Here is an 18,394-nt window from a genome sequence, read left to right as displayed (position 1 = left end):
CTGCCCGGGTGCGCGCACCTTGCTAGGGCGTCGGGTGTGCACCCGGCCCGGCCTACGTGCGTGCACCTGGAGGGGGCGTCGTGTGCGTGCAGTGTCCCGTCTGCAACGCGGTGCCCACACACCACCTCGGGCGCAACGACCTGCGCTCACATGTGGGCCGAGTGCACCTTGGTGCATGTTCGGGGCGCCTCGGGTGCACGCTCGATCTTGCCCCGGTGCACCAAGGCGCTCGGTTTGCCCCGGGTGCGCACTTGGTGCAAGGTGGGCACCCAAAATAGGGATCAAGCACCAAAACACAAGTTTCGGGATGCAAAATGGGACCCAAGGACCACAAATGCGTTCCAAGACCCATGATGGGTCCACGAGAACAAAAATGTGTTCCGAGACTTAATAAACAAATATTGGGTTTTAGGAGAAGAAACATGCTCTGATGCCCAAAACGAGAATCGACCCCGAAAAGGCCACAGGCCAAAAGTGGGATGCGAGACAAAAAAAAATGGGACCCGAGGACCAAAATTGGGTTCCCAGGTCGAAGACAGGGCAACCGGACAAGAAACGACCTCTAAGGCTCGAAATGAGTCCCGACGACTAAAACTTGACAAGAAGCACCCATCAGGCACCCAACTCGACACCCATGGGATGCCGACCCACCCGGGCTTCCACCTAGCACACCTTGGCACCCACCCACCCTCGCACCCAACCTCGCACCCAACTTAGCACCTTTGAACCCACATTGGCACTCACCCTGACCCTGGCACCTTGGAACCCACATTGGCACTCACCTTGACCCTGGCACCCACCTTTGCACTCACCTTGGGACCCACCCTGGCTCCCACCTCGGCACCCACCCAGACACCCACCTTGGTTCCTTGGCACCCACCTTGGATCCTTGGCACCCACCCCGACACCCACCTTGGCACGCAACTTGGCTACTTGCCACCCACCTTGGCTCCTTGACGCCCACCCCGACAACCACCCCGTGACCTACCCTGGCTAGGGTTGGTGCACACCCACCCTGGTGCCCACCTTGGCACCCACCCTATGACCCACCTTGGCACGCACCTTAGTACCCACCCCGTTACCCACCCTAGGACCCACCCCGTGACCCACCTTGGCCAGGGTGGGTGCCTTGGTGCGCACAACTTGCCTGGGCTGCACACCAGGGCGGGCTCAAGATGGCACCCGCGTTCCGTTTTTTTCACTATCTTTCAAAACGGAAATTTTAAAATCTCATTTTTTTCTTTTTTTTGCCTTTTCTGGAAATTAGTGAAGGCAGCGCATCAAAGGTGCGCAATGCTGGTGCGAACCCGGGAGCGCTCCGATGTGTGCTCCAAGGTGCGGCGTGCACGAAGTCCGAGCCCGGTTTGCCCCGGGTGCGCACCTCGCGTGCACCTTCGCCGGGGTGAGCACCTTGGCTGGGTTGCGCGCCCTGGTGCGTACCAAGGAGCGCTCTGAAGTGTGCTCCAAGGTGCGGCGTGCACGAAGTCGGAGCCCGGTTTGCCCCGGGTGTGCACCTCGGGTGCGCACCTCGCGTGCACCTTCGCTGCGGTGGGCACCTTGGCTGGGTTGCGCGCCTTGGTGGGCACCATGCAGTGCACGAAGTCGGAGCCCGGTTTGCCCCGGGCGCGCACCTCCGCCAGGGTGGGCACCTTGGTGCGCACAACTTGCCTGGGCTGCGCATCAGGAAGGGCTCAAGATGGCACCCGCGTTCCGTTTTTTTCACTATCTTTCAGAACGGAAATTTTAAAATATCGTTTTTTTTTGCCTTTTCTGGAAATTAGTGAAGGCAGCGCATCAAAGGTGCGCAACGCTGGTGCGAACCTGGGAGCGCTCCGATGTGTGCTCCAAGGTGCGGCGTGCACGAAGTCGGAGCCCGGTTTGCCTCGGGTGCGCCCTGGTGGGCACCATGGTGCGCACCAAGGAGCGCTCCGAAGTGTGCTCCAAGGTGCGGCCTGCACGAAGTCGGAGCCCGGTTTGCCCCGGGTGTGCACCTCGGGTGGGCACCTTGGTGCGCATGCCTTGCCTGGGCTGCGCACCAGGGCGGGCTCAAGATGGCACCCGCGTTCCTTTTTTTTCACTATCTTTCAAAACGGAAATTTTAAAATCTCATTTTTTTTTGCCTTTTTCTGGAAATTAGTGAAGGCAGCGCATCAAAGGTGCGCACCTCGCTGCCCACCACGGTGCGCAACGCCGGTGGGCACCCGGGAGTGCTTCGAAGTGTGCTCCAAGGTGCTGCGTGCACGTTGTCGGAGCCCGGTTTGCCCCGGGTGCGCACCTCGCGTGCACCTTCGTCGGGGTGGGCACCTTGGCTTGGTTTGCCCCGGCTGCGCTCCGAAGCGGGGTTATTGGAGCGCCGCCTCTTTTTTTGTCGGAGCGTTTGGTGGGGTTTCTCGCATTGGCTCTTCCGAGGCCCGGTTGCCACCCTGGCGCGCACGAAGTCGGAAGTAGGGTTAATTGCCCGGGTGCGCACCTTTGCCAGGGTGGCACCTTACCTGGGCTGCGCACCAGGGCGGGCTCAAGATGGCACGCGCGTTCCGTTTTTTTCACTATCTTTCAAAACGGAAATTTTAAAATCTCCTTTTTTTTTTGCCTTTTCTGGAAATTAGTGAAGGCAGCGCATCAAAGGTGCGCACCTCGCTGCCCACCTTGGTGTGCTCTGAGGTGCGCACCCGGGAGCGCTACGAAGTGTGCTCCAAGGTGCGGCGTGCACGTTGTCGGAGCCCGGTTTGCCCCGGGTGCGCACCTCGCCTGCACCTTGGCCGGGGTGGGCACCTTGGCTGGGTTTGCCCAGGGTGCGCTCCGAAGCGGGGTTACTGGAGCGCCCCCTCTTTTTTTGTCAGAGAGTTTGGTGGGGTTTCTCGCATTGGCTCTTCCCAGGCCCGGTTGTTGGGTGCGCTCCCACCCTGGCGCGCGCGAAGTTGGAAGTTGGGTTAATTGCCCGGGCGCGCACCTTCGCCAGGGTGGGCACCTTGGTGCGCAAACCTTGGCTGGGCTGCGCACCAGGGCGGGCTCAAGATGGCACCAGCATTCCCTTTTTCTCACTATCTTTCAAAACGGAAATTTTAAAATCTCGTTTTTTTTTTGCCTTTTATGGAAATTAGTGAAGGCATCGCATCAAAGGTGCGCACCTCGCTGCCCACCTTGGTGTGCTCCGAGGTGCCCACCACGGTGCGCAACGCCGGTGCGAACCCGGGAGCGCCCCGATGTGTGCTCCAAGGTGCGGCGTGCACGAAGTCGGACCCCGGTTTGCCCCGGGTGCGCACCTCGCGTGCACCTTGGTGCGCACACCTTGGCTGGGTTGCGCGGCCTGGTGGGCACCATGGTGCGCACCAAGGAGCGCTCCGAAGTGTGCTCCAAGGTGCGGCGTGCACGAAGTCGGAGCCCGGTTTGCCCCGGGTGCGCACCTTCGCCGCGGTGGGCACCATGGCGTGCACGAAGTCGGAGCCCGGTTTGCCCCGGGTGCGCACCTCGCGTGCACCTTCGCCGGGGTGGGCACCTCGGCTGGGTTGCGCGCCCTGGTGCGCACCAAGGAGCGCTCTGAAGTGTGCTCCAAGGTGCGGCGTGCACGAAGTCGGAGCCACGGTTTGCCCCGGGTGTGCACCTCGCGTGCACCTTCGCTGCGGTGGGCACCTTGGCTGGGTTGCGCGCCTTGGTGGGCACCATGCAGTGCACGAAGTCGGAGCCCGGTTTGCCCCGGGCGCGCACCTCCGCCAGGGTGGGCACCTTGGTGCGCACAACTTGCCTGGGCTGCGCACCAGGAAGGGCTCAAGATGGCACCCGCGTTCCGTTTTTTTCACTATCTTTCAGAACGGAAATTTTAAAATATCGTTTTTTTTTGCCTTTTCTGGAAATTAGTGAAGGCAGCGCATCAAAGGTGCGCAACGCTGGTGCGAACCTGGGAGCGCTCCGATGTGTGCTCCAAGGTGCGGCGTGCACGAAGTCGGACCCCGGTTTGCCCCGGGTGCGCACCTCGCGTGCACCTTGGTGCGCACACCTTGGCTGGGTTGCGCGCCCTGGTGGGCACCATGGTGCGCACCAAGGAGCGCTCCGAAGTGTGCTCCAAGGTGCGGCGTGCACGAAGTCGGAGCCCGGTTTGCCCCGGGTGCGCACCTCGCGTGCACCTTCGCCGCGGTGGGCACCATGGCGTGCACGAAGTCGGAGCCCGGTTTGCCCCGGGTGCGCACCTCGCGTGCACCTTCGCCGGGGTGGGCACCTTAGTGTGCAGACCTTGGCTGGGTTGCGCGCCCTGGTGGGCACCATGGTGCGCACCAAGGAGCGCTCCGAAGTGTGCTCCAAGGTGCGGCCTGCACGAAGTCGGAGCCCGGTTTGCCCCGGGTGTGCACCTCGGGTGGGCACCTTGGTGCGCATGCCTTGCCTGGGCTGCGCACCAGGGCGGGCTCAAGATGGCACCCGCGTTCCTTTTTTTTCACTATCTTTCAAAACGGAAATTTTAAAATCTCATTTTTTTTTGCCTTTTTCTGGAAATTAGTGAAGGCAGCGCATCAAAGGTGCGCACCTCGCTGCCCACCACGGTGCGCAACGCCGGTGGGCACCCGGGAGTGCTTCGAAGTGTGCTCCAAGGTGCTGCGTGCACGTTGTCGGAGCCCGGTTTGCCCCGGGTGCGCACCTCGCGTGCACCTTCGTCGGGGTGGGCACCTTGGCTGGGTTTGCCCCGGCTGCGCTCCGAAGCGGGGTTATTGGAGCGCCGCCTCTTTTTTTGTCGGAGCGTTTGGTGGGGTTTCTCGCATTGGCTCTTCCGAGGCCCGGTTGCCACCCTGGCGCGCACGAAGTCGGAAGTAGGGTTAATTGCCCGGGTGCGCACCTTTGCCAGGGTGGGCACCTTACCTGGGCTGCGCACCAGGGCGGGCTCAAGATGGCACGCGCGTTCCGTTTTTTTCACTATCTTTCAAAACGGAAATTTTAAAATCTCCTTTTTTTTTTGCCTTTTCTGGAAATTAGTGAAGGCAGCGCATCAAAGGTGCGCACCTCGCTGCCCACCTTGGTGTGCTCTGAGGTGCGCACCCGGGAGCGCTACGAAGTGTGCTCCAAGGTGCGGCGTGCACGTTGTCGGAGCCCGGTTTGCCCCGGGTGCGCACCTCGCCTGCACCTTGGCCGGGGTGGGCACCTTGGCTGGGTTTGCCCAGGGTGCGCTCCGAAGCGGGGTTACTGGAGCGCCCCCTCTTTTTTTGTCAGAGCGTTTGGTGGGGTTTCTCGCATTGGCTCTTCCCAGGCCCGGTTGTTGGGTGCGCTCCCACCCTGGCGCGCGCGAAGTTGGAAGTTGGGTTAATTGCCCGGGCGCGCACCTTCGCCAGGGTGGGCACCTTGGTGCGCACACCTTGGCTGGGCTGCGCACCAGGGCGGGCTCAAGATGGCACCAGCATTCCCTTTTTCTCACTATCTTTCAAAACGGAAATTTTAAAATCTCGTTTTTTTTTTGCCTTTTATGGAAATTAGTGAAGGCATCGCATCAAAGGTGCGCACCTCGCTGCCCACCTTGGTGTGCTCCGAGGTGCCCACCACGGTGCGCAACGCCGGTGCGAACCCGGGAGCGCCCCGATGTGTGCTCCAAGGTGCGGCGTGCACGAAGTCGGACCCCGGTTTGCCCCGGGTGCGCACCTCGCGTGCACCTTGGTGCGCACACCTTGGCTGGGTTGCGCGGCCTGGTGGGCACCATGGTGCGCACCAAGGAGCGCTCCGAAGTGTGCTCCAAGGTGCGGCGTGCACGAAGTCGGAGCCCGGTTTGCCCCGGGTACGCACCTCGCGTGCACCTTCGCCGGGGTGGGCACCTCGGCTGGGTTGCGCGCCCTGGTGCGCACCAAGGAGCGCTCCGAAGTGTGCTCCAAGGTGCGGCGTGCACGAAGTCGGAGCCCGGTTTGCCCCGGGTGCGCACCTTCGCCGCGGTGCGCACCATGGCGTGCACGAAGTCGGAGCCCGGTTTGCCCCGGGTGCGCACCTCGCGTGCACCTTCGGCGGGGTTGCGCGCCCTGGTGGGCACCATGGTGCGCACCAAGGAGCGCTCCGAAGTGTGCTCCAAGGTGCGGCGTGCACGAAGTCGGAGCCCGGTTTGCCCCGGGTGCGCACCTCGCGTGCACCTTCGGCGGGGTTGCGCGCCCTGGTGGGCACCATGGTGCGCACCAAGGAGCGCTCCGAAGTGTGCTCCAAGGTGCGGCGTGCACGAAGTCGGAGCCCGGTTTGCCCCGGGTGCGCACCTCGCGTGCACCTTCGCCGCGGTGGGCACCATGGCGTGCACGAAGTCGGAGCCCGGTTTGCCCCGGGTGCGCACCTCGCGTGCACCTTCGCCGGGGTGGGCACCTCGGCTGGGTTGCGCGCCCTGGTGCGCACCAAGGAGCGCTCCGAAGTGTGCTCCAAGGTGCGGCGTGCACGAAGTCGGAGCCCGGTTTGCCCCGGGTGCGCACCTCGCGTGCACCTTCGCCAGGGTGGGCACCTCGGTGCGCACACCTTCTCAATGTTTTCTTGCCTTTTCTGGAAATTGGTGAAGGCAGCGCATCAAAGGTGCGCACCTCGGTGTGCTCCGAGGTGCGAACCCGAGAGCGCTCCGAGGTGCCCACGAAGTCGAAAGTCGGGTTAATTGCATTGTTTTCCCCGGGTGCGCTCCGAGGTGCGCAACATCGGCGCGCACCAAGGAGGGCTCCGAAGTGTGCTCCAAGGTGCGCACGATGGCGTGCACCTCTGGTGCGCACGATTCGGAGCTCGGTTTGACCGGGGTGCGCACACCTTGGCTGGGTTGCGCACCTTTTGTGCGCTCCAAGGTGCGCACGAAGTCGGAGCTCGGTTTGCCCCGGGTGCGCACCTTCGCCAGGGTGCGCACCTTGATGCGCACGCCTTGGCTGGGCTGCGCACCTTGGTGGGCGCCATGGTGCGCACCTTTCGTGCGCTCCAAGGTGCGCACGAAGTCGGAGCTCGGTTTGCCCCGGGTGCGCACCTTGGTGGGCGCCATGGTGCACTCCGAGGTGCCCAAGATTGGTGCGCACCAAGGAGCGCTCCGAAGTGCGCTCCAAGGTGCGCGCGAAGTCGAAAGTTGGGTTAATTGTCCGGTTTGCCTCGGGTGCGCACCTTGCGTGCACCTTCGCCAGGGTGGGCGCCTTGGTGCGCACACCTTGGCTGGGCTGCGCACACCTTGGCACCCGCGTTTCCTTCATTTTAAATTTTTTTTTTTTACAATCTCTCAAGTGGGAAATTCTATAATCTCAACTTTTTTTGCCTTTTCAGGAAACTTTTGAATGGAGCGCATCATTGGTGCGCTCCGAAGTGTGCTCCAAAGCTCTCTCCAGCTGCGTGCACCTGCCCCGGCCGCGCACCCGGCCCCGCCCAGCTTCGCTCACCTGTCCCGGGCGTCTGGTGCGGAACCTTAGAGTAAGAAACATCACCGTGCACCTTGGCCAACGTGCGCGACTCGACCGAGCGCGCACTGGCCGAGGTGCACACCGATTTCACCTGGGTGCGCGCGCAGCACCTCGGGCGCACCGGGGTGCGCGCACAACGCCCGGGTTGCACCGTGGCCTGTGTGCTCGGGGCGCCTCGGGTGCGCGCTCGGTGTCGCCCCCCGCGCGCGCGGTAGTGCGGGCAGCGCACCCCGGCCCGGCCCGGCCCCGACGAGAACGCAAACGGGCAAAAGGTTTATTCAAATAGCATTGCGACGCCCGGCGAAAAACTAAAAAAGGGTGCAACACCGGGACTTCCCGGGAGGTCACCCATCCCAGTACTACTCCGGCCCAAGCGCGCTTAACTGCGGAGTTCTGATGGGATCCGGTGCACTAACGCTGGTATGATCGCACCCGTTATGAGCTTGTCGCAGTGTGTACTTAGCAAACCGCGACCCACGTGCGAATCCACCCCGGCCACCCACCCCCGTCGAGGTGCACACCCTCCCTCGCGAAGTGCGCCCCGTTCGCCAAGTGTGAGCCCTGCCCGGGTGCGCGCACCTTGCTAGGGCGTCGGGTGTGCACCCGGCCCGGCCTACGTGCGTGCACCTGGAGGGGGCGTCGTGTGCGTGCAGTGTCCCGTCTGCAACGCGGTGCCCACACACCACCTCGGGCGCAACGACCTGCGCTCACATGTGGGCCGAGTGCACCTTGGTGCATGTTCGGGGCGCCTCGGGTGCACGCTCGATCTTGCCCCGGTGCACCAAGGCGCTCGGTTTGCCCCGGGTGCGCACTTGGTGCAAGGTGGGCACCCAAAATAGGGATCAAGCACCAAAACACAAGTTTCGGGATGCAAAATGGGACCCAAGGACCACAAATGCGTTCCAAGACCCATGATGGGTCCACGAGAACAAAAATGTGTTCCGAGACTTAATAAACAAATATTGGGTTTTAGGAGAAGAAACATGCTCTGATGCCCAAAACGAGAATCGACCCCGAAAAGGCCACAGGCCAAAAGTGGGATGCGAGACAAAAAAAAATGGGACCCGAGGACCAAAATTGGGTTCCCAGGTCGAAGACAGGGCAACCGGACAAGAAACGACCTCTAAGGCTCGAAATGAGTCCCGACGACTAAAACTTGACAAGAAGCACCCATCAGGCACCCAACTCGACACCCATGGGATGCCGACCCACCCGGGCTTCCACCTAGCACACCTTGGCACCCACCCACCCTCGCACCCAACCTCGCACCCAACTTAGCACCTTTGAACCCACATTGGCACTCACCCTGACCCTGGCACCTTGGAACCCACATTGGCACTCACCTTGACCCTGGCACCCACCTTTGCACTCACCTTGGGACCCACCCTGGCTCCCACCTCGGCACCCACCCAGACACCCACCTTGGTTCCTTGGCACCCACCTTGGATCCTTGGCACCCACCCCGACACCCACCTTGGCACGCAACTTGGCTACTTGCCACCCACCTTGGCTCCTTGACGCCCACCCCGACAACCACCCCGTGACCTACCCTGGCTAGGGTTGGTGCACACCCACCCTGGTGCCCACCTTGGCACCCACCCTATGACCCACCTTGGCACGCACCTTAGTACCCACCCCGTTACCCACCCTAGGACCCACCCCGTGACCCACCTTGGCCAGGGTGGGTGCCTTGGTGCGCACAACTTGCCTGGGCTGCACACCAGGGCGGGCTCAAGATGGCACCCGCGTTCCGTTTTTTTCACTATCTTTCAAAACGGAAATTTTAAAATCTCATTTTTTTCTTTTTTTTGCCTTTTCTGGAAATTAGTGAAGGCAGCGCATCAAAGGTGCGCAATGCTGGTGCGAACCCGGGAGCGCTCCGATGTGTGCTCCAAGGTGCGGCGTGCACGAAGTCCGAGCCCGGTTTGCCCCGGGTGCGCACCTCGCGTGCACCTTCGCCGGGGTGAGCACCTTGGCTGGGTTGCGCGCCCTGGTGCGTACCAAGGAGCGCTCTGAAGTGTGCTCCAAGGTGCGGCGTGCACGAAGTCGGAGCCCGGTTTGCCCCGGGTGTGCACCTCGGGTGCGCACCTCGCGTGCACCTTCGCTGCGGTGGGCACCTTGGCTGGGTTGCGCGCCTTGGTGGGCACCATGCAGTGCACGAAGTCGGAGCCCGGTTTGCCCCGGGCGCGCACCTCCGCCAGGGTGGGCACCTTGGTGCGCACAACTTGCCTGGGCTGCGCATCAGGAAGGGCTCAAGATGGCACCCGCGTTCCGTTTTTTTCACTATCTTTCAGAACGGAAATTTTAAAATATCGTTTTTTTTTGCCTTTTCTGGAAATTAGTGAAGGCAGCGCATCAAAGGTGCGCAACGCTGGTGCGAACCTGGGAGCGCTCCGATGTGTGCTCCAAGGTGCGGCGTGCACGAAGTCGGAGCCCGGTTTGCCTCGGGTGCGCCCTGGTGGGCACCATGGTGCGCACCAAGGAGCGCTCCGAAGTGTGCTCCAAGGTGCGGCCTGCACGAAGTCGGAGCCCGGTTTGCCCCGGGTGTGCACCTCGGGTGGGCACCTTGGTGCGCATGCCTTGCCTGGGCTGCGCACCAGGGCGGGCTCAAGATGGCACCCGCGTTCCTTTTTTTTCACTATCTTTCAAAACGGAAATTTTAAAATCTCATTTTTTTTTGCCTTTTTCTGGAAATTAGTGAAGGCAGCGCATCAAAGGTGCGCACCTCGCTGCCCACCACGGTGCGCAACGCCGGTGGGCACCCGGGAGTGCTTCGAAGTGTGCTCCAAGGTGCTGCGTGCACGTTGTCGGAGCCCGGTTTGCCCCGGGTGCGCACCTCGCGTGCACCTTCGTCGGGGTGGGCACCTTGGCTTGGTTTGCCCCGGCTGCGCTCCGAAGCGGGGTTATTGGAGCGCCGCCTCTTTTTTTGTCGGAGCGTTTGGTGGGGTTTCTCGCATTGGCTCTTCCGAGGCCCGGTTGCCACCCTGGCGCGCACGAAGTCGGAAGTAGGGTTAATTGCCCGGGTGCGCACCTTTGCCAGGGTGGCACCTTACCTGGGCTGCGCACCAGGGCGGGCTCAAGATGGCACGCGCGTTCCGTTTTTTTCACTATCTTTCAAAACGGAAATTTTAAAATCTCCTTTTTTTTTTGCCTTTTCTGGAAATTAGTGAAGGCAGCGCATCAAAGGTGCGCACCTCGCTGCCCACCTTGGTGTGCTCTGAGGTGCGCACCCGGGAGCGCTACGAAGTGTGCTCCAAGGTGCGGCGTGCACGTTGTCGGAGCCCGGTTTGCCCCGGGTGCGCACCTCGCCTGCACCTTGGCCGGGGTGGGCACCTTGGCTGGGTTTGCCCAGGGTGCGCTCCGAAGCGGGGTTACTGGAGCGCCCCCTCTTTTTTTGTCAGAGAGTTTGGTGGGGTTTCTCGCATTGGCTCTTCCCAGGCCCGGTTGTTGGGTGCGCTCCCACCCTGGCGCGCGCGAAGTTGGAAGTTGGGTTAATTGCCCGGGCGCGCACCTTCGCCAGGGTGGGCACCTTGGTGCGCAAACCTTGGCTGGGCTGCGCACCAGGGCGGGCTCAAGATGGCACCAGCATTCCCTTTTTCTCACTATCTTTCAAAACGGAAATTTTAAAATCTCGTTTTTTTTTTGCCTTTTATGGAAATTAGTGAAGGCATCGCATCAAAGGTGCGCACCTCGCTGCCCACCTTGGTGTGCTCCGAGGTGCCCACCACGGTGCGCAACGCCGGTGCGAACCCGGGAGCGCCCCGATGTGTGCTCCAAGGTGCGGCGTGCACGAAGTCGGACCCCGGTTTGCCCCGGGTGCGCACCTCGCGTGCACCTTGGTGCGCACACCTTGGCTGGGTTGCGCGGCCTGGTGGGCACCATGGTGCGCACCAAGGAGCGCTCCGAAGTGTGCTCCAAGGTGCGGCGTGCACGAAGTCGGAGCCCGGTTTGCCCCGGGTGCGCACCTTCGCCGCGGTGGGCACCATGGCGTGCACGAAGTCGGAGCCCGGTTTGCCCCGGGTGCGCACCTCGCGTGCACCTTCGCCGGGGTGGGCACCTCGGCTGGGTTGCGCGCCCTGGTGCGCACCAAGGAGCGCTCTGAAGTGTGCTCCAAGGTGCGGCGTGCACGAAGTCGGAGCCCGGTTTGCCCCGGGTGTGCACCTCGCGTGCACCTTCGCTGCGGTGGGCACCTTGGCTGGGTTGCGCGCCTTGGTGGGCACCATGCAGTGCACGAAGTCGGAGCCCGGTTTGCCCCGGGCGCGCACCTCCGCCAGGGTGGGCACCTTGGTGCGCACAACTTGCCTGGGCTGCGCACCAGGAAGGGCTCAAGATGGCACCCGCGTTCCGTTTTTTTCACTATCTTTCAGAACGGAAATTTTAAAATATCGTTTTTTTTTGCCTTTTCTGGAAATTAGTGAAGGCAGCGCATCAAAGGTGCGCAACGCTGGTGCGAACCTGGGAGCGCTCCGATGTGTGCTCCAAGGTGCGGCGTGCACGAAGTCGGACCCCGGTTTGCCCCGGGTGCGCACCTCGCGTGCACCTTGGTGCGCACACCTTGGCTGGGTTGCGCGCCCTGGTGGGCACCATGGTGCGCACCAAGGAGCGCTCCGAAGTGTGCTCCAAGGTGCGGCGTGCACGAAGTCGGAGCCCGGTTTGCCCCGGGTGCGCACCTCGCGTGCACCTTCGCCGCGGTGGGCACCATGGCGTGCACGAAGTCGGAGCCCGGTTTGCCCCGGGTGCGCACCTCGCGTGCACCTTCGCCGGGGTGGGCACCTTAGTGTGCAGACCTTGGCTGGGTTGCGCGCCCTGGTGGGCACCATGGTGCGCACCAAGGAGCGCTCCGAAGTGTGCTCCAAGGTGCGGCCTGCACGAAGTCGGAGCCCGGTTTGCCCCGGGTGTGCACCTCGGGTGGGCACCTTGGTGCGCATGCCTTGCCTGGGCTGCGCACCAGGGCGGGCTCAAGATGGCACCCGCGTTCCTTTTTTTTCACTATCTTTCAAAACGGAAATTTTAAAATCTCATTTTTTTTTGCCTTTTTCTGGAAATTAGTGAAGGCAGCGCATCAAAGGTGCGCACCTCGCTGCCCACCACGGTGCGCAACGCCGGTGGGCACCCGGGAGTGCTTCGAAGTGTGCTCCAAGGTGCTGCGTGCACGTTGTCGGAGCCCGGTTTGCCCCGGGTGCGCACCTCGCGTGCACCTTCGTCGGGGTGGGCACCTTGGCTGGGTTTGCCCCGGCTGCGCTCCGAAGCGGGGTTATTGGAGCGCCGCCTCTTTTTTTGTCGGAGCGTTTGGTGGGGTTTCTCGCATTGGCTCTTCCGAGGCCCGGTTGCCACCCTGGCGCGCACGAAGTCGGAAGTAGGGTTAATTGCCCGGGTGCGCACCTTTGCCAGGGTGGGCACCTTACCTGGGCTGCGCACCAGGGCGGGCTCAAGATGGCACGCGCGTTCCGTTTTTTTCACTATCTTTCAAAACGGAAATTTTAAAATCTCCTTTTTTTTTTGCCTTTTCTGGAAATTAGTGAAGGCAGCGCATCAAAGGTGCGCACCTCGCTGCCCACCTTGGTGTGCTCTGAGGTGCGCACCCGGGAGCGCTACGAAGTGTGCTCCAAGGTGCGGCGTGCACGTTGTCGGAGCCCGGTTTGCCCCGGGTGCGCACCTCGCCTGCACCTTGGCCGGGGTGGGCACCTTGGCTGGGTTTGCCCAGGGTGCGCTCCGAAGCGGGGTTACTGGAGCGCCCCCTCTTTTTTTGTCAGAGCGTTTGGTGGGGTTTCTCGCATTGGCTCTTCCCAGGCCCGGTTGTTGGGTGCGCTCCCACCCTGGCGCGCGCGAAGTTGGAAGTTGGGTTAATTGCCCGGGCGCGCACCTTCGCCAGGGTGGGCACCTTGGTGCGCACACCTTGGCTGGGCTGCGCACCAGGGCGGGCTCAAGATGGCACCAGCATTCCCTTTTTCTCACTATCTTTCAAAACGGAAATTTTAAAATCTCGTTTTTTTTTTGCCTTTTATGGAAATTAGTGAAGGCATCGCATCAAAGGTGCGCACCTCGCTGCCCACCTTGGTGTGCTCCGAGGTGCCCACCACGGTGCGCAACGCCGGTGCGAACCCGGGAGCGCCCCGATGTGTGCTCCAAGGTGCGGCGTGCACGAAGTCGGACCCCGGTTTGCCCCGGGTGCGCACCTCGCGTGCACCTTGGTGCGCACACCTTGGCTGGGTTGCGCGGCCTGGTGGGCACCATGGTGCGCACCAAGGAGCGCTCCGAAGTGTGCTCCAAGGTGCGGCGTGCACGAAGTCGGAGCCCGGTTTGCCCCGGGTACGCACCTCGCGTGCACCTTCGCCGGGGTGGGCACCTCGGCTGGGTTGCGCGCCCTGGTGCGCACCAAGGAGCGCTCCGAAGTGTGCTCCAAGGTGCGGCGTGCACGAAGTCGGAGCCCGGTTTGCCCCGGGTGCGCACCTTCGCCGCGGTGCGCACCATGGCGTGCACGAAGTCGGAGCCCGGTTTGCCCCGGGTGCGCACCTCGCGTGCACCTTCGGCGGGGTTGCGCGCCCTGGTGGGCACCATGGTGCGCACCAAGGAGCGCTCCGAAGTGTGCTCCAAGGTGCGGCGTGCACGAAGTCGGAGCCCGGTTTGCCCCGGGTGCGCACCTCGCGTGCACCTTCGGCGGGGTTGCGCGCCCTGGTGGGCACCATGGTGCGCACCAAGGAGCGCTCCGAAGTGTGCTCCAAGGTGCGGCGTGCACGAAGTCGGAGCCCGGTTTGCCCCGGGTGCGCACCTCGCGTGCACCTTCGCCGCGGTGGGCACCATGGCGTGCACGAAGTCGGAGCCCGGTTTGCCCCGGGTGCGCACCTCGCGTGCACCTTCGCCGGGGTGGGCACCTCGGCTGGGTTGCGCGCCCTGGTGCGCACCAAGGAGCGCTCCGAAGTGTGCTCCAAGGTGCGGCGTGCACGAAGTCGGAGCCCGGTTTGCCCCGGGTGCGCACCTCGCGTGCACCTTCGCCAGGGTGGGCACCTCGGTGCGCACACCTTCTCAATGTTTTCTTGCCTTTTCTGGAAATTGGTGAAGGCAGCGCATCAAAGGTGCGCACCTCGGTGTGCTCCGAGGTGCGAACCCGAGAGCGCTCCGAGGTGCCCACGAAGTCGAAAGTCGGGTTAATTGCATTGTTTTCCCCGGGTGCGCTCCGAGGTGCGCAACATCGGCGCGCACCAAGGAGGGCTCCGAAGTGTGCTCCAAGGTGCGCACGATGGCGTGCACCTCTGGTGCGCACGATTCGGAGCTCGGTTTGACCGGGGTGCGCACACCTTGGCTGGGTTGCGCACCTTTTGTGCGCTCCAAGGTGCGCACGAAGTCGGAGCTCGGTTTGCCCCGGGTGCGCACCTTCGCCAGGGTGCGCACCTTGATGCGCACGCCTTGGCTGGGCTGCGCACCTTGGTGGGCGCCATGGTGCGCACCTTTCGTGCGCTCCAAGGTGCGCACGAAGTCGGAGCTCGGTTTGCCCCGGGTGCGCACCTTGGTGGGCGCCATGGTGCACTCCGAGGTGCCCAAGATTGGTGCGCACCAAGGAGCGCTCCGAAGTGCGCTCCAAGGTGCGCGCGAAGTCGAAAGTTGGGTTAATTGTCCGGTTTGCCTCGGGTGCGCACCTTGCGTGCACCTTCGCCAGGGTGGGCGCCTTGGTGCGCACACCTTGGCTGGGCTGCGCACACCTTGGCACCCGCGTTTCCTTCATTTTAAATTTTTTTTTTTTACAATCTCTCAAGTGGGAAATTCTATAATCTCAACTTTTTTTGCCTTTTCAGGAAACTTTTGAATGGAGCGCATCATTGGTGCGCTCCGAAGTGTGCTCCAAAGCTCTCTCCAGCTGCGTGCACCTGCCCCGGCCGCGCACCCGGCCCCGCCCAGCTTCGCTCACCTGTCCCGGGCGTCTGGTGCGGAACCTTAGAGTAAGAAACATCACCGTGCACCTTGGCCAACGTGCGCGACTCGACCGAGCGCGCACTGGCCGAGGTGCACACCGATTTCACCTGGGTGCGCGCGCAGCACCTCGGGCGCACCGGGGTGCGCGCACAACGCCCGGGTTGCACCGTGGCCTGTGTGCTCGGGGCGCCTCGGGTGCGCGCTCGGTGTCGCCCCCGCGCGCGCGGTAGTGCGGGCAGCGCACCCCGGCCCGGCCCGGCCCCGACGAGAACGCAAACGGGCAAAAGGTTTATTCAAATAGCATTGCGACGCCCGGCGAAAAACTAAAAAAGGGTGCAACACCGGGACTTCCCGGGAGGTCACCCATCCCAGTACTACTCCGGCCCAAGCGCGCTTAACTGCGGAGTTCTGATGGGATCCGGTGCACTAACGCTGGTATGATCGCACCCGTTATGAGCTTGTCGCAGTGTGTACTTAGCAAACCGCGACCCACGTGCGAATCCACCCCGACCACCCACCCCCGTCGAGGTGCACACCCTCCCTCGCGAAGTGCGCCCCGTTCGCCAAGTGTGAGCCCTGCCCGGGTGCGCGCACCTTGCTAGGGCGTCGGGTGTGCACCCGGCCCGGCCTACGTGCGTGCACCTGGAGGGGGCGTCGTGTGCGTGCAGTGTCCCGTCTGCAACGCGGTGCCCACACACCACCTCGGGCGCAACGACCTGCGCTCACATGTGGGCCGAGTGCACCTTGGTGCATGTTCGGGGCGCCTCGGGTGCACGCTCGATCTTGCCCCGGTGCACCAAGGCGCTCGGTTTGCCCCGGGTGCGCACTTGGTGCAAGGTGGGCACCCAAAATAGGGATCAAGCACCAAAACACAAGTTTCGGGATGCAAAATGGGACCCAAGGACCACAAATGCGTTCCAAGACCCATGATGGGTCCACGAGAACAAAAATGTGTTCCGAGACTTAATAAACAAATATTGGGTTTTAGGAGAAGAAACATGCTCTGATGCCCAAAACGAGAATCGACCCCGAAAAGGCCACAGGCCAAAAGTGGGATGCGAGACAAAAAAAAATGGGACCCGAGGACCAAAATTGGGTTCCCAGGTCGAAGACAGGGCAACCGGACAAGAAACGACCTCTAAGGCTCGAAATGAGTCCCGACGACTAAAACTTGACAAGAAGCACCCATCAGGCACCCAACTCGACACCCATGGGATGCCGACCCACCCGGGCTTCCACCTAGCACACCTTGGCACCCACCCACCCTCGCACCCAACCTCGCACCCAACTTAGCACCTTTGAACCCACATTGGCACTCACCCTGACCCTGGCACCTTGGAACCCACATTGGCACTCACCTTGACCCTGGCACCCACCTTTGCACTCACCTTGGGACCCACCCTGGCTCCCACCTCGGCACCCACCCAGACACCCACCTTGGTTCCTTGGCACCCACCTTGGATCCTTGGCACCCACCCCGACACCCACCTTGGCACGCAACTTGGCTACTTGCCACCCACCTTGGCTCCTTGACGCCCACCCCGACAACCACCCCGTGACCTACCCTGGCTAGGGTTGGTGCACACCCACCCTGGTGCCCACCTTGGCACCCACCCTATGACCCACCTTGGCACGCACCTTAGTACCCACCCCGTTACCCACCCTAGGACCCACCCCGTGACCCACCTTGGCCAGGGTGGGTGCCTTGGTGCGCACAACTTGCCTGGGCTGCACACCAGGGCGGGCTCAAGATGGCACCCGCGTTCCGTTTTTTTCACTATCTTTCAAAACGGAAATTTTAAAATCTCATTTTTTTCTTTTTTTTGCCTTTTCTGGAAATTAGTGAAGGCAGCGCATCAAAGGTGCGCAATGCTGGTGCGAACCCGGGAGCGCTCCGATGTGTGCTCCAAGGTGCGGCGTGCACGAAGTCCGAGCCCGGTTTGCCCCGGGTGCGCACCTCGCGTGCACCTTCGCCGGGGTGAGCACCTTGGCTGGGTTGCGCGCCCTGGTGCGTACCAAGGAGCGCTCTGAAGTGTGCTCCAAGGTGCGGCGTGCACGAAGTCGGAGCCCGGTTTGCCCCGGGTGTGCACCTCGGGTGCGCACCTCGCGTGCACCTTCGCTGCGGTGGGCACCTTGGCTGGGTTGCGCGCCTTGGTGGGCACCATGCAGTGCACGAAGTCGGAGCCCGGTTTGCCCCGGGCGCGCACCTCCGCCAGGGTGGGCACCTTGGTGCGCACAACTTGCCTGGGCTGCGCATCAGGAAGGGCTCAAGATGGCACCCGCGTTCCGTTTTTTTCACTATCTTTCAGAACGGAAATTTTAAAATATCGTTTTTTTTTGCCTTTTCTGGAAATTAGTGAAGGCAGCGCATCAAAGGTGCGCAACGCTGGTGCGAACCTGGGAGCGCTCCGATGTGTGCTCCAAGGTGCGGCGTGCACGAAGTCGGAGCCCGGTTTGCCTCGGGTGCGCCCTGGTGGGCACCATGGTGCGCACCAAGGAGCGCTCCGAAGTGTGCTCCAAGGTGCGGCCTGCACGAAGTCGGAGCCCGGTTTGCCCCGGGTGTGCACCTCGGGTGGGCACCTTGGTGCGCATGCCTTGCCTGGGCTGCGCACCAGGGCGGGCTCAAGATGGCACCCGCGTTCCTTTTTTTTCACTATCTTTCAAAACGGAAATTTTAAAATCTCATTTTTTTTTGCCTTTTTCTGGAAATTAGTGAAGGCAGCGCATCAAAGGTGCGCACCTCGCTGCCCACCACGGTGCGCAACGCCGGTGGGCACCCGGGAGTGCTTCGAAGTGTGCTCCAAGGTGCTGCGTGCACGTTGTCGGAGCCCGGTTTGCCCCGGGTGCGCACCTCGCGTGCACCTTCGTCGGGGTGGGCACCTTGGCTTGGTTTGCCCCGGCTGCGCTCCGAAGCGGGGTTATTGGAGCGCCGCCTCTTTTTTTGTCGGAGCGTTTGGTGGGGTTTCTCGCATTGGCTCTTCCGAGGCCCGGTTGCCACCCTGGCGCGCACGAAGTCGGAAGTAGGGTTAATTGCCCGGGTGCGCACCTTTGCCAGGGTGGCACCTTACCTGGGCTGCGCACCAGGGCGGGCTCAAGATGGCACGCGCGTTCCGTTTTTTTCA

The 18,394-nt window shown here is 62.5% G+C and overlaps 2 non-coding genes across 2 annotated transcripts; both read right to left on the bottom strand.

Annotated features, from left to right (window-relative positions):
* Positions 1-7,679: 7,679 nt before the first annotated feature.
* Positions 7,680-7,798, bottom strand: LOC131872179 (5S ribosomal RNA). The gene has a single exon (XR_009370356.1). It is a non-coding gene; the product is annotated as a 5S ribosomal RNA (ribosomal RNA).
* Positions 7,799-15,602: 7,804 nt separating this feature from the next.
* On the bottom strand, positions 15,603-15,721 carry LOC131872169 (5S ribosomal RNA). Its single transcript, XR_009370346.1, has one exon. It is a non-coding gene; the product is annotated as a 5S ribosomal RNA (ribosomal RNA).
* Positions 15,722-18,394: the final 2,673 nt, after the last annotated feature.

Source organism: Cryptomeria japonica, unplaced genomic scaffold, assembly GCF_030272615.1.
Source record: "Cryptomeria japonica unplaced genomic scaffold, Sugi_1.0 HiC_scaffold_531, whole genome shotgun sequence".
In the NCBI taxonomy this organism is placed as follows: Eukaryota; Viridiplantae; Streptophyta; class Pinopsida; order Cupressales; family Cupressaceae; genus Cryptomeria; species Cryptomeria japonica.
The sequence above is the reverse complement of the archived record's forward strand: the minus strand, read 5'-3'. Positions and strand labels throughout refer to the sequence as shown.